Raw genomic sequence first — 15,304 nt, 5'->3', positions numbered from 1 at the left:
GAATGCACAAAAAGAAGACTGTGAATAATTGTGTAATCTGGTGAACAGATTTTCACATACTAAGGTGCAATATTAATTGGTTTGAGAATATTGATATAGTATCAAATCAAGCATATTAGCATAAAAAAGTATCATTGCCACAAATACTATAAAACAAAATTGGAACATAAGATTTCGTAAAGATATTCGTAAAAATTTTCTAGGAAGTTAGTTACAAATTCCTGTAGAAATTATTGATGACACACTTTAAAATTAATTTTTTTTATTATTGAAAAATGGCTGGCAAGTTTTAACTTAGAACAAATTGGCATATTATTAAAACAGTTATTAATGAAACAATTTAATGATTAAAAATATTAATGAACTTTAAAGTAAAAAAAAAACAATTTGACTTTGTGGGATGTCTTACAATAAATTTTTTAACTCTAGGAAATTTTAGGTGATTTTTATTTTACTTTTTAAAATACAAACTATAATTTTTAGCAAATAATTGTGATTTCTTTCGCTTTTATTCATCATGACATTTTTATTCATCACTCATACTACAAAATTGCTAATCTAGAAGAAACAGTGTTGGGAGTTGTATAAAATGTGTGCATGTATCCACACATTAATGCACTTAGATAAGAAAAAAAAAAGACTTAATACCTAATTCCTGAAAGCTAGTAGTCTCAGAAAATATAATGCAGTTTTTTAGGCAATTGCAAATAAGAAAAACATTTACAAAAAACAAATAAAAAACTGAATAACTTCAGATCTAATGATTAATTTTTCACACACTAATAAGGACATGGCACTGTGTGTAGCGTAAAATCTTAATATCAATTACATTATGTGGCACTGAATTTAAATGTGCTATTTAGTTTGAGGCCCCTGAAAGGTTTTCTTGGTTATTCTCAACAAGTTTTGTGCTGGATAACAAAAAGAAAGAGAGTGGGGCCACTATGATGTTCTGGTGGCTTTGTGTGTGCATAATATATGAAAAATAAAATCTTTTTAATAATAATGATATGCATTATAAATATCAAGAAAAGAAAAACTAAAAGTAAATAAATAAAATTAAAATGTTAAGTATAAGTTTTACAATTAAGTGTATGTTTCATAAGGATCGAAATAGAAAAATAAATTTAAGAAAAATTCTATATCTAATTTATCAGAAAAGAACAGTTTTCCCTGTCATATGAGACAAATTAAAGTTGCGAAAAATTGCGTCAAATACATATAATAAAAAAAAGCTACAATACCTTTTTTTCATTTCATAATATTAAAAGGGAAAAAAACTGAAACAAACACAGTTATATATTAAAAATGAAATGACATTATAGATCACACTAAGAAATAACTAATAAGTACTAAAAAGTTGAAAAAAAGTTTTATGAAAAATATTTAAAAACTTTTAAAAAAATTTTCAAAGTTCTGAGTATTTTTTATAAAAATATACTAATTTAAACACTCAAAAAAAAAATTTTGAAATAAGAAAAATATAGGTAAATAGATAAAGTAAAATAAACATTTATTTTAAAAATTATAAATAAATTTCTTAAAAATTTTGAAATAAATATTTGTGTACTACTGGCTGTGAACTATTTGTTGACATATATTGAACAAATATTGTCTTCCCTTGCATCCTATATTAAAAAGAAAATATAAAAAGTATTAAGGGTCTTTTTCCTTTCCTTTGACCTTGAGAAAGATTCGTTAAAATCAAATACATTTACAAAACATAAAAACTATACATAAATGTTATATATTTAAGAGTTGATTTTAGTAATTTAATTGTTTTTGTTGTTTTATTTATAAAGATGATTTACTTCTAAAATTAACTGTTTTTATTTCAAAATACAAAAACTCAAACCTGCATATGATGTTATCATGATATAAATAGATAAATCTCATAACTGATCAGCAATAGTTTTGGTGCAGTCTAAGGAGTTCTTAAATGAGGTCTATTCTTCTTAGTCTTTTAAAAATAGAACATTTTAATCTCAATTCTCGAAGCTTATTGAAAAAACAAAAAATTAAATTTTTTGCCAAATTTGTATACTATTTGTTTTGATTAAGACGTTTCTGACCTTCTATTTCTGTTACATGAGTTCTTTAATTTTAAATTACATGATCAGCCTGACCTAAAGCAACTGGCTCACCCGTTGTTTAACGTCAAGGGACATTCTCACTGTTTAGGAAAAATTCGCGAATGGGAGACAGAGATTTGAAGCGTAACCTGGTAAATGAAATCTTTTAGCGGGAAAGGCTAAAACAAAACACTTGGGTATAGAAAAGTACTAAAAGAGGCAGCGAAAATATGTATTTAAAAGTTTTTCAGACTTGCCATCACAGTTTGGACCTTTTGGAGAGGGGGTTAGATGTTTCCATGACACTGGTTGGGATCATAGGTTCGCGTGCTTTTTGACAGCCCTATCGAAATAAGGTGGTTTGGAATATAGTAGGGAGATTTCGCTGACCTAAAGATTAAAGAAAATGACGTAAATTATTACGTTTTAAATAATTTTTTAATCCATTGTACGTTCTTCTGCAAAGAAAGACAATTGGTTTTATACATAGAACACATTTGCTATGCTAAACTGTCGTGAAAATATCGTAAAACAAGTTTAGAAGAATAATATAATTTAAACAAACTACTTTTCCGGGTTTTTTCCAGTTTTTAAGCATTATTTGAATATTCCCGAACAGAAAAAAATATTTTTTATATATAGAATCCCTTAAAACATCGATAAACACGTTAAACAAATGATATAATGCAAAATAAACAAAAGAAAAAAAAATTTAAAAATTGACCACAGCCGAGGCTCGAACCCGGTCCCCCACGCTCCAATCGTAAGTCACTAGCGCCTGGTCTTAGCCGTTGGACCACGCTTATACGACGTTCGTGCTACTGCATAGCATTAATTACCCTCTCCCCGTTAGTTAAACAAAAGACATGAGGGGTGACTGCGACCTCCCTAATCTATCTATAAATATTTACTTAAGTAGGGTGATTTGGTTCTTAGAGGCCTACTTCCATTCCGAGTTGAAAATTATAGCTTAATATTCAAGGGAGTTAGGCGGTCTTGAAATTTGAGCCTTTTTCCCGCCAATTTATTTTATTTAATTTTTTAATCCATTGTGCGTTCTTCTGCAAAGAAAGACAATTGGTTTTATACATAGAAAACTTTTGCTATGCTAAACTGTCGTGAAAATATCGTAAAACAAGTTTAGAAAAATAATATATTTTAAACAAATTACTTTTCCGGGTTTTTTCCAGTTTTTAAGCATTATTTGAATTTTCCCAAACAGAAAAAAATATTTTTTATACATAGAATCCCTTAAAACATCGATAAACACGTTAAATAAATAATATAATGCAAAATAAACAAAAGAAGAAAAAAATTTTTAAAATTTACGACAGCCGAGGTTCGAACCCGGTCCCCCACGCTCCAATCGTAAGTCACTAGCGCATGGTCGTAGCCGTTGGACCACGCTTATACGACGTTCGTGCTACTGAGGAGCTTTAATTACCCTCTCCCCGTTAGTTAAACAAAAGACATGAGGGGTGACTGCGACCTCCCTAATCTATCTATAAATATTTACTTAAGTAGGGTGGTTTGGTTCATAGAGGCCTACTTCCATTCCGAGTTTGAAAATTATAGCTTAATATTCAAGGGAGTTAGGCGGTCTTGAAATTTGAGCCTTTTTCCCACCAATTTATTTTATTTAATTTTTTAATCCATTGTGCGTTCTTCTGCAAAGAAAGACAATTGGTTTTATACATAGAACACCTTTGCTATGCTAAACTGTCGTGAAAATATCGTAAAACGAGTTTAGAAAAATAATATAATTTAAACAAACTACTTTTCCGGGTTTTTTGCAGTTTTTAAGCATTATTTGAATTTTACCGAACAGAAAAAAATATTTTTTATTTATAGAAACCCTTAAAACATCGATAAACACGTTAAATAAATAACATAATGCAAAATAAACAAAAGAAGAAAAAAATTTAAAAATTGACCACAGCCGAGGTTCGAACCCGCTCCCCACGCTCCAATCATAAGTCACTAGCGCATGGTCTTAGCCGTTGGACCACGCTTATACAACGTTCGCGCTACTACATAGCTTTAATTACCCTCTCCCCGTTAGTTAAACAAAAGACATGAGGGATGACTGCGACCTCCCTAATCTATCTATAAATATTTACTTAAGTAGGGTGGTTTGGTTCATAGAGGCCTACTTCCATTCCGAGTTTGAAAATTATAGCTTAATATTCAAGGGAGTTAGGTGGTCTTGAAATTTGAGCCTTTTTCCCGGCAATTTATTTTATTTAATTTTTTAATCCATTGTGCGTTCTTCTGCAAAGAAAGACAATTGGTTTTATACATAGAACACATTTGCTATGCTAAACTGTCGTGAAAATATCGTAAAACAAGTTTAGAAAAACAGTATAATTTCAACAAACTACTTTTCCGGATTTTTTCCAGTTTTGAAGCATTATTTGAATTTTCCCGAACAGAAAAAAAATATTTTTTAGATATAGAATCCCTTAAAACATCGATAAACACGTTAAATAAATAATATAATGCAAAATAAACAAATAAAAAAAAATTTAAAAATTGACCACAGCCGAGGTTCGAACCCGGTCCCCCACGCTCCAATCGTAAGTCACTTGCGCATGGTCTTAGCCGATGGACCACGCTTATACGACGTTCGTGCTACAACTTTGCTTTAATTACCCTCTCCCCGTTAGTTAAACAAAAGACATGAGGGGTGACTGCGACCTCCCTAATCTATCTATAAATATTTACTTATGTAGGGTGGTTTGGTTCATAGAGGCCTACTTTTTGTCTGAGTTTGAAAATTATAGCTTAATATTCAAGGGAGTTAGGCGGTCTTGAAATTTGAGCCTTTTTCCCGCCAATTTATTTTATTTAATTTTTTAATCCATTGTGCGCTCTTCTGCAAAGAAGGACAATTGGTTTTATACATAGAACACCTTTGCTATGCTAAACTGTCGTGAAAATATCGTAAAACAAGTTTAGAAAAATAATATAATTTAAACAATCTACTTTTCCGGATTTTTTCCAGTTTTTAAGCATTATTTGAATTTTCCCGAACAGAAAAAAATATTTTTTATATATAGAATCCCTTAAAACATCGATAAACACGTTAAATAAATAATATAATGCAAAATAAACAAATAAAAAAAAATTAAAAATTGACCACAGCCGAGGTTCGAACCCGGTCCCCCACGCTCCAATCGTAAGTCACTAGCGCATGGTCTTAGCCGTTGGACCACGGTTATACGACGTTCGTGCTACAACATTGCTTTAATTACCCTCTCCCCGTTAGTTAAACAAAAGACATGAGGGGTGACTGCGACCTCCCTAATCTATCTATAAATATTTACTTAAGTAGGGTGGTTTGGTTCATAGAGGCCTACTTTTTGTCTGAGTTTGAAAATTATAGCTTAATATTCAAGGGAATTAGGCGGTCTTGAAATTTGAGCCTTTTTCCCGCCAATTTATTTTATTTAATTTTTTAATCCATTGTGCGCTCTTCTGCAAAGAAGGACAATTGGTTTTATACATAGAACACCTTTGCTATGCTAAACTGCCGTGAAAATATCGTAAAACAAGTTTAGAAAAATAATATAATTTAAACAAACTACTTTTCCGGATTTTTTCCAGTTTTTAAGCATTATTTGAATTTTCCCGAACAGAAAAAAATATTTTTTATATATAGAATCCCTTAAAACATCGATAAACACGTTAAATAAATAATATAATGCAAAATAAACAAAAGAAAAAAAAATTTAAAAATTGACCACAGCCGAGATTCGAAACCGGTCCCCCACGCTCCAATAGTAAGTCACTAGAGCATGGTCTTAGCTGTAGGACAACGCTTATACAACGTTCGCGCTACTACATAGCTTTAATTACCCTCTCCCCGTTAGTTAAACAAAAGACATGAGGGATGACTGCGACCTCCCTAATCTATCTATAAATATTTACTTAAGTAGGGTGGTTTGGTTCATAGAGGCCTACTTCCATTCCGAGTTTGAAAATTATAGCTTAATATTCAAGGGAGTTAGGTGGTCTTGAAATTTGAGCCTTTTTCCCGCCAATTTATTTTATTTAATTTTTTAATCCATTGTGCGTTCTTCTGCAAAGAAAGACAATTGGTTTTATACATAGAACACATTTGCTATGCTAAACTGTCGTGAAAATATCGTAAAACAAGTTTAGAAAAACAGTATAATTTCAACAAACTACTTTTCCGGATTTTTTCCAGTTTTGAAGCATTATTTGAATTTTCCCGAACAGAAAAAAAATATTTTTTAGATATAGAATCCCTTAAAACATCGATAAACACGTTAAATAAATAATATATTGCAAAATAAACAAATAAAAAAAAATTTAAAAATTGACCACAGCCGAGGTTCGAACCCGGTCCCCCACGCTCCAATCGTAAGTCACTTGCGCATGGTCTTAGCCGATGGACCACGCTTATACGACGTTCGTGCTACAACTTTGCTTTAATTACCCTCTCCCCGTTAGTTAAACAAAAGACATGAGGGGTGACTGCGACCTCCCTAATCTATCTATAAATATTTACTTAAGTAGGGTGGTTTGGTTCATAGAGGCCTACTTTTTGTCTGAGTTTGAAAATTATAGCTTAATATTCAAGGGAGTTAGGCGGTCTTGAAATTTGAGCCTTTTTCCCGCCAATTTATTTTATTTAATTTTTTAATCCATTGTGCGCTCTTCTGCAAAGAAGGACAATTGGTTTTATACATAGAACACCTTTGCTATGCTAAACTGTCGTGAAAATATCGTAAAACAAGTTTAGAAAAATAATATAATTTAAACAATCTACTTTTCCGGATTTTTTCCAGTTTTTAAGCATTATTTGAATTTTCCCGAACAGAAAAAAATATTTTTTATATATAGAATCCCTTAAAACATCGATAAACACGTTAAATAAATAATATAATGCAAAATAAACAAAAGAAAAAAAAATTTAAAAATTGACCACAGCCGAGATTCGAAACCGGTCCCCCACGCTCCAATCGTAAGTCACTAGAGCATGGTCTTAGCTGTAGGACAACGCTTATACAACGTTCGCGCTACTACATAGCTTTAATTACCCTCTCCCCGTTAGTTAAACAAAAGACATGAGGGATGACTGCGACCTCCCTAATCTATCTATAAATATTTACTTAAGTAGGGTGGTTTGGTTCATAGAGGCCTACTTCCATTCCGAGTTTGAAAATTATAGCTTAATATTCAAGGGAGTTAGGTGGTCTTGAAATTTGAGCCTTTTTCCCGCCAATTTATTTTATTTAATTTTTTAATCCATTGTGCGTTCTTCTGCAAAGAAAGACAATTGGTTTTATACATAGAACACCTTTGCTATGCTAAACTGTCGTGAAAATATCGTAAAACAAGTTTAGAAAAACAGTATAATTTCAACAAACTACTTTTCCGGATTTTTTCCAGTTTTGAAGCATTATTTGAATTTTCCCGAACAGAAAAAAATATTTTTTAGATATAGAATCCCTTAAAACATCGATAAACACGTTAAATAAATAATATAATGCAAAATAAACAAATAAAAAAAAATTTAAAAATTGACCACAGCCGAGGTTCGAACCCGGTCCCCCACGCTCCAATCGTAAGTCACTAGCGCATGGTCTTAGCCGTTGGACCACGCTTATACGACGTTCGTGCTACAACTTTGCTTTAATTACCCTCTCCCCGTTAGTTAAACAAAAGACATGAGGGGTGGCTGCGACCTCCCTAATCTATCTATAAATATTTACTTAAGTAGGGTGGTTTGGTTCATAGAGGCCTATTTTTTGTCTGAGTTTGAAAATTATAGCTTAATATTCAAGGGAGTTAGGCGGTCTTGAAATTTGAGCCTTTTTCCCGCCAATTTATTTTATTTAATTTTTTAATCCATTGTGCGTTCTTCAGCAAAGAAAGACAATTAGTTTTATACATAGAGCACCTTTGCTATGCTAAACTGTCGTGAAAATTTCGTAAAACAAGTTTAGAAAAATAATATAATTTAAACTAACTACTTTTCCGGGATTTTTCCAGTTTTTAAGCATTATTTGAATTTTCCCGAACAGAAAAAAATATTTTTTATATATAGAATCATTTAAAACACCGATAAACACGTTAAATAAATAATATAATGCAAAATAAACAGAAAGAAAAAAAAAAGAAAAATTGACCACAGCCGAGGTTCGAACCCGGTCCCCCACGCTCCAATCGTAAGTCACTTGCGCATGGTCTTAGCCGTTGGACCACGCTTATACGACGTTCGTGCTACTACATAGCTTTAATTACCCTCTCCCCGTTAGTTAAACAAAAGACATGAGGGGTGACTGCGACCTCCCTAATCTATCTAAAATTATTTACTTAAGTGGGATGGTTTGGTTCATAGAGGCCTACTTCCATTCCGAGTTTGAAAATTATAGCTTAATATTCAAGGGAGTTAGGCGGTCTTGAAATTTGAGCCTTTTTCCCGCCAATTTATTTTATTTAATTTTTTAATCCATTGTGCGTTCTTCTGCAGAGAAGGACAATTGGTTTTATACATAGAACACCTTTGCTATGCTAAACTGTCGTGAAAATATCGTAAAACAAGTTTAGAAAAATAATATAATTTAAACAAACTACTTTTCCGGAATTTTTCCAGTTTTTAAGCATTATTTGAATTTTCCCGAAGAGAAAAAAATATTTTTTATATATAGAATCCCTTAGAACATCGATAAAAACGTTAAATAAATAATATAATGCAAAATAAACAAAAGAAAAAAAAATTAAAAATTGACCACAGCCGAGGTTCGAACCTGGTCCCCCGTGCTCCAATCGTAAGTCATTAGCGCATGGTCTTAGCCGTTGGACCACGCTTATACGACGTTCGTGCTACTACATAGCTTTAATTACCCTCTCCCCGTTAGTTAAACAAAAGACATGAGGGGTGACTGCGACCTCCCTGATCTATCTATAAATATTTACTTGAGTAGGGTGGTTTGGTTCATAGAGGCCTACTTCCATTCCGAGTTTGAAAATTATAGCTTAATATTCAAGGGAGTTAGGCGGTCATGAAATTTGAACCTTTTTCCCGCCAATTTATTTTATTTAATTTTTTAATCCATTGTGCGTTCTTCTGTTAAGAAAGACAATTGGTTTTATACATAGAACACCTTTGCTATGCTAAACTGTCGTGAAAACATCGTAAAACAAGTTTAGAAGAATAATATAATTTAAACAAACTACTTTTCCGGGTTTTTTTCCAGTTTTTAAGCATTATTTGAATTTTACCGAACAGAAAAAAATATTTTTTGTATATAGAATCCCTTAAAACATCGATAAACACGTTAAATAAATAATATAATGCAAATTAAACAAAAGAAAAAGAAATTAAAAATTGACAACAGCCGAGGTTCGAACCCGGTCCCCCGTGCTCCAATCGTAAGTCACTAGCGCATGGTCTTAGCCGTTGGACCACGCTTATACGACGTTCGTGCTACTACATAGCTTTAATTACCCTCTCCCCGTTAGTTAAACAAAAGACATGAGGGGTGACTGCGACCTCCCTGATCTATCTATAAATATTTACTTGAGTAGGGTGGTTTGGTTCATAGAGGCCTTCTTCCATTCCGAGTTTGAAAATTATAGCTTAATATTCAAGGGAGTTAGGCGGTCTTGAAATTTGAACCTTTTTCCCGCCAATTTATTTTATTTAATTTTTTAATCCATTGTGCGTTCTTCTGCAAAGAAAGACAATTGGTTTTATACATAGAACACCTTTGCTATGCTAAACTGTCGTGAAAACATCGTAAAACAAGTTTAGAAGAATAATATAATTTAAACAAACTACTTTTCCGGGTTTTTTTCCAGTTTTTAAGCATTATTTGAATTTTACCGAACAGAAAAAAATATTTTTTATATATAGAATCCCTTAAAACATCGATAAACAAGTTAAATAAATAATATAATGCAAATAAAACAAAAGAAAAAAAATTAAAAATTGACCACAGCCGAGGTTCGAACCCGGTCCCCCGTGCTCCAATCGTAAGTCACTAGCTCATGGTCTTAGCCGTTGGACCACGCTTATACGACGTTCGTGCTACTACATAGCTTTAATTACCCTCTCCCCGTTAGTTAAACAAAAGACATGAGGGGTGACTGCGACCTCCCTGATCTATCTATAAATATTTACTTGAGTAGGGTGGTTTGGTTCATAGAGGCCTACTTCCATTCCGAGTTTGAAAATTATAGCTTAATATTCAAGGGAGTTAGGTGGTCTTGAAATTTGAGCCTTTTTCCCGCCAATTTATTTTATTTAATTTTTTAATCCATTGTGCGTTCTTCTGCAAAGAAAGACAATTGGTTTTATACATAGAACACCTTTGCTATGCTAAACTGTCGTGAAAATATCGTAAAACAAGTTTAGAAAAACAGTATAATTTCAACAAACTACTTTTCCGGATTTTTTCCAGTTTTGAAGCATTATTTGAATTTTCCCGAACAGAAAAAAATATTTTTTAGATATAGAATCCCTTAAAACATCGATAAACACGTTAAATAAATAATATAATGCAAAATAAACAAATAAAAAAAAATTTAAAAATTGACCACAGCCGAGGTTCGAACCCGGTCCCCCACGCTCCAATCGTAAGTCACTAGCGCATGGTCTTAGCCGTTGGACCACGCTTATACGACGTTCGTGCTACAACTTTGCTTTAATTACCCTCTCCCCGTTAGTTAAACAAAAGACATGAGGGGTGGCTGCGACCTCCCTAATCTATCTATAAATATTTACTTAAGTAGGGTGGTTTGGTTCATAGAGGCCTATTTTTTGTCTGAGTTTGAAAATTATAGCTTAATATTCAAGGGAGTTAGGCGGTCTTGAAATTTGAGCCTTTTTCCCGCCAATTTATTTTATTTAATTTTTTAATCCATTGTGCGTTCTTCAGCAAAGAAAGACAATTAGTTTTATACATAGAGCACCTTTGCTATGCTAAACTGTCGTGAAAATTTCGTAAAACAAGTTTAGAAAAATAATATAATTTAAACTAACTACTTTTCCGGGATTTTTCCAGTTTTTAAGCATTATTTGAATTTTCCCGAACAGAAAAAAATATTTTTTATATATAGAATCATTTAAAACACCGATAAACACGTTAAATAAATAATATAATGCAAAATAAACAAAAGAAAAAAAAAAGAAAAATTGACCACAGCCGAGGTTCGAACCCGGTCCCCCACGCTCCAATCGTAAGTCACTTGCGCATGGTCTTAGCCGTTGGACCACGCTTATACGACGTTCGTGCTACTACATAGCTTTAATTACCCTCTCCCCGTTAGTTAAACAAAAGACATGAGGGGTGACTGCGACCTCCCTAATCTATCTAAAATTATTTACTTAAGTGGGATGGTTTGGTTCATAGAGGCCTACTTCCATTCCGAGTTTGAAAATTATAGCTTAATATTCAAGGGAGTTAGGCGGTCTTGAAATTTGAGCCTTTTTCCCGCCAATTTATTTTATTTAATTTTTTAATCCATTGTGCGTTCTTCTGCAGAGAAGGACAATTGGTTTTATACATAGAACACCTTTGCTATGCTAAACTGTCGTGAAAATATCGTAAAACAAGTTTAGAAAAATAATATAATTTAAACAAACTACTTTTCCGGAATTTTTCCAGTTTTTAAGCATTATTTGAATTTTCCCGAAGAGAAAAAAATATTTTTTATATATAGAATCCCTTAGAACATCGATAAAAACGTTAAATAAATAATATAATGCAAAATAAACAAAAGAAAAAAAAATTAAAAATTGACCACAGCCGAGGTTCGAACCCGGTCCCCCGTGCTCCAATCGTAAGTCACTAGCGCATGGTCTTAGCCGTTGGACCACGCTTATACGACGTTCGTGCTACTACATAGCTTTAATTACCCTCTCCCCGTTAGTTAAACAAAAGACATGAGGGGTGACTGCGACCTCCCTGATCTATCTATAAATATTTACTTGAGTAGGGTGGTTTGGTTCATAGAGGCCTACTTCCATTCCGAGTTTGAAAATTATAGCTTAATATTCAAGGGAGTTAGGCGGTCATGAAATTTGAACCTTTTTCCCGCCAATTTATTTTATTTAATTTTTTAATCCATTGTGCGTTCTTCTGTTAAGAAAGACAATTGGTTTTATACATAGAACACCTTTGCTATGCTAAACTGTCGTGAAAACATCGTAAAACAAGTTTAGAAGAATAATATAATTTAAACAAACTACTTTTCCGGGTTTTTTTCCAGTTTTTAAGCATTATTTGAATTTTACCGAACAGAAAAAAATATTTTTTGTATATAGAATCCCTTAAAACATCGATAAACACGTTAAATAAATAATATAATGCAAATTAAACAAAAGAAAAAGAAATTAAAAATTGACAACAGCCGAGGTTCGAACCCGGTCCCCCGTGCTCCAATCGTAAGTCACTAGCTCATGGTCTTAGCCGTTGGACCACGCTTATACGACGTTCGTGCTACTACATAGCTTTAATTACCCTCTCCCCGTTAGTTAAACAAAAGACATGAGGGGTGACTGCGACCTCCCTGATCTATCTATAAATATTTACTTGAGTAGGGTGGTTTGGTTCATAGAGGCCTACTTCCATTCCGAGTTTGAAAATTATAGCTTAATATTCAAGGGAGTTAGGCGTTCTTGAAATTTGAACCTTTTTCCCGCCAATTTATTTTATTTAATTTTTTAATCCATTGTGCGTTCTTCTGCAAAGAAAGACAATTGGTTTTATACATAGAACACCTTTGCTATGCTAAACTGTCCTGAAAACATCGTAAAACAAGTTTAGAAGAATAATATAATTTAAACAAACTACTTTTCCGGGTTTTTTTCCAGTTTTTAAGCATTATTTGAATTTTACCGAACAGAAAAAAATATTTTTTATATATAGAATCCCTTAAAACATCGATAAACACGTTAAATAAATAATATAATGCAAAATAAACAAAAGAAAAAAAATTTAAAAATTGGCCACAGCCGAAGTTCGAACCCGGTCCCCCGCGCTCCAATCGTAAGTCACTAGCGCATGGACTTAGCCGTTGGACCACGCTTATACGAAATTCGTGCTACTACATAGCTTTAATTACCCTCTCCCCGTTAGTTAAACAAAAGACATGAGGGGTGACTGCGACCTCCCTAATCTATCTATAAATATTTACTTAAGTAGGGTTGTTTGGTTCTTTGAGGCCTACTTCCATTCCGAGTTTGAAAATTATAGCTTAATATTCAAGGGAGTTAGGCGATCTTGAAATTTGAGCCTTTTTCACGCCAATTTATTTTATTTAATTTTTTAATCCATTGTACGTTCTTCAGCAAAGAAAGACAATTAGTTTTATACATAGAACACCTTTGCTATGCTAAACTGTCATGAAAATTTCGTAAAACAAGTTTAGAAAAATAATATAATTTAAACAAACTACTTTTCCGGGATTTTTCCAGTTTTTAAGCATTATTTGAATTTTCCCGAACAGAAAAAAATATTTTTTATATATAGAATCCCTTAAAACACCGATAAACACGTTAAATAAATAATATAATGCAAAATAAACAAAAGAAAAAAAAATTAAAAATTGACCACAGCCGAGGTTCGAACCCGGTCCCCCACGCTCCAATCGTAAGTCACTAGCGCATGGTCTTAGCCGTTGGACCACGCTTATACGACGACGTTCGTGCTACTACATAGCTTTAATTACCCTCTCCCCGTTAGTTAAACAAAAGACATGAGGGGTGACTGCGACCTCCCTAATCTATCTAAAATTATTTACTTAAGTAGGATGGTTTGGTTCATAGAGGCCTACTTCCATTCCGAGTTTGAAAATTATAGCTTAATATTCAAGGGAGTTAGGCGGTCTTGAAATTTGAGCCTTTTTCCCGCCAATTTATTTTATTTAATTTTTTAATCCATTGTGCGTTCTTCTGCAAAGAAGGACAATTGGTTTTATAAATAGAACACCTTTGCTATGCTAAACTGTCGTGAAAATATCGTAAAACAAGTTTAGAAAAATAATATAATTTAAACAGACTACTTTTCCGGAATTTTTCCAGTTTTTAAGCATTATTTGAATTTTCCCGAAGAGAAAAAAATATTTTTTATATATAGAATCCCTTAGAACATCGATAAAAACGTTAAATAAATAATATAATGCAAAATAAACAAAAGGAAAAAAAATTAAAAATTGACCACAGCCGAGGTTCGAACCCGGTCCCCCACGCTCCAATCGTAAGTCACTAGCGCATGGTCTTAGCCGTTGGAAAACGCTTATACGACGTTCGTGCTACTACATAGCTTTAATTACCCTCTCCCCGTTAGTTAAACAATAGACATGAGGGGTGACTGCGACCTCCCTAATCTATCTACAAATATTTACTTAAGTAGGGTGGTTTGGTTCATAAAGGCCAACTTCCATTCCGAGTTTGAAAATTATAGCTTAATATTCAAGGGAGTTAGGCGGTCTTGAAATTTAAGCATTTTTCCCGCCAATTTATTTTATTTAATTTTTTAATCCATTGTGCGTTCTTCTGCAAAGAAAGACAATTGGTTTTATACATAGAACACCTTAGCTACGCTAAACTGTCGTGAAAATATTGTATAACAAGTTTATAAAAATAATATAATTTAAACAAACTACTTTTCCGGAATTTTTCCAGTTTTTAAGCATTATTTGAATTTTCCCGAACAGAACAAAATATTTTTTATATATAGAATCCCTTAAAACATCGATAAAAACGTTAAATAAATAATATAATGCAAAATAAACAAAAGAAAAAAAAATTAAAAATTGAACACAGCCGAGGTTCGAACCCGGACCCCCACGCTCCAATCGTAAATCACTAGCGCATGGTCTTAGCCGTTGGACCACGCTTATACGACGTTCGTGCTACTACATAGCTTTAATTACCCTCTCCCCGTTAGTTAAACAAAAGACATGAGGGGTAACTGCGACCTCCCTGATCTATCTATAAATATTTTCTTAAGTAGGGTGGTTTGGTTCATAGAGGCCAACTTCCATTCCGAGTTTGAAAATTATAGCTTAATATTCAAGGGAGTTAGGCGGTCTTGAAATTTGAGCATTTTTCCCGCCAATTTATTTTATTTAATTTTTTAATCCATTGTGCGTTCTTCTGCAAAGAAAGACAATTGGTTTTATACATAGAACACCTTTGCTATGCTAAACTGTCCTGAAAACATCGTAAAACAAGTTTAGAAGAATAATATAAT

General features: G+C 32.8%; 1 protein-coding gene across 4 annotated transcripts in view; it reads right to left on the bottom strand.

Moving 5' to 3' along the window:
- LOC147816182 (cofilin/actin-depolymerizing factor homolog) overlaps positions 1 to 2,099 on the bottom strand; it is a 70,310-nt gene extending 68,211 nt beyond the window's left edge. For all 4 annotated transcript variants that reach the window (XM_087158337.1, XM_087158340.1, XM_087158336.1 and 1 more), the window contains exon 1: positions 1,856 to 2,099. The gene's annotated coding sequence lies outside the window, so the exon portion shown is untranslated. The remainder of the gene's footprint in view (positions 1 to 1,855) is intronic.
- Positions 2,100 to 15,304: the final 13,205 nt, after the last annotated feature.

This window comes from Parasteatoda tepidariorum, chromosome 2 (genome assembly GCF_982258835.1).
Source record: "Parasteatoda tepidariorum strain Cologne lab strain chromosome 2, Ptep-v5.0, whole genome shotgun sequence".
Lineage (NCBI taxonomy): Eukaryota > Metazoa > Arthropoda > Arachnida > Araneae > Theridiidae > Parasteatoda > Parasteatoda tepidariorum.
Note: the sequence above shows the minus strand (reverse complement) of the source record. Positions and strands in the feature narration are given on the sequence as shown.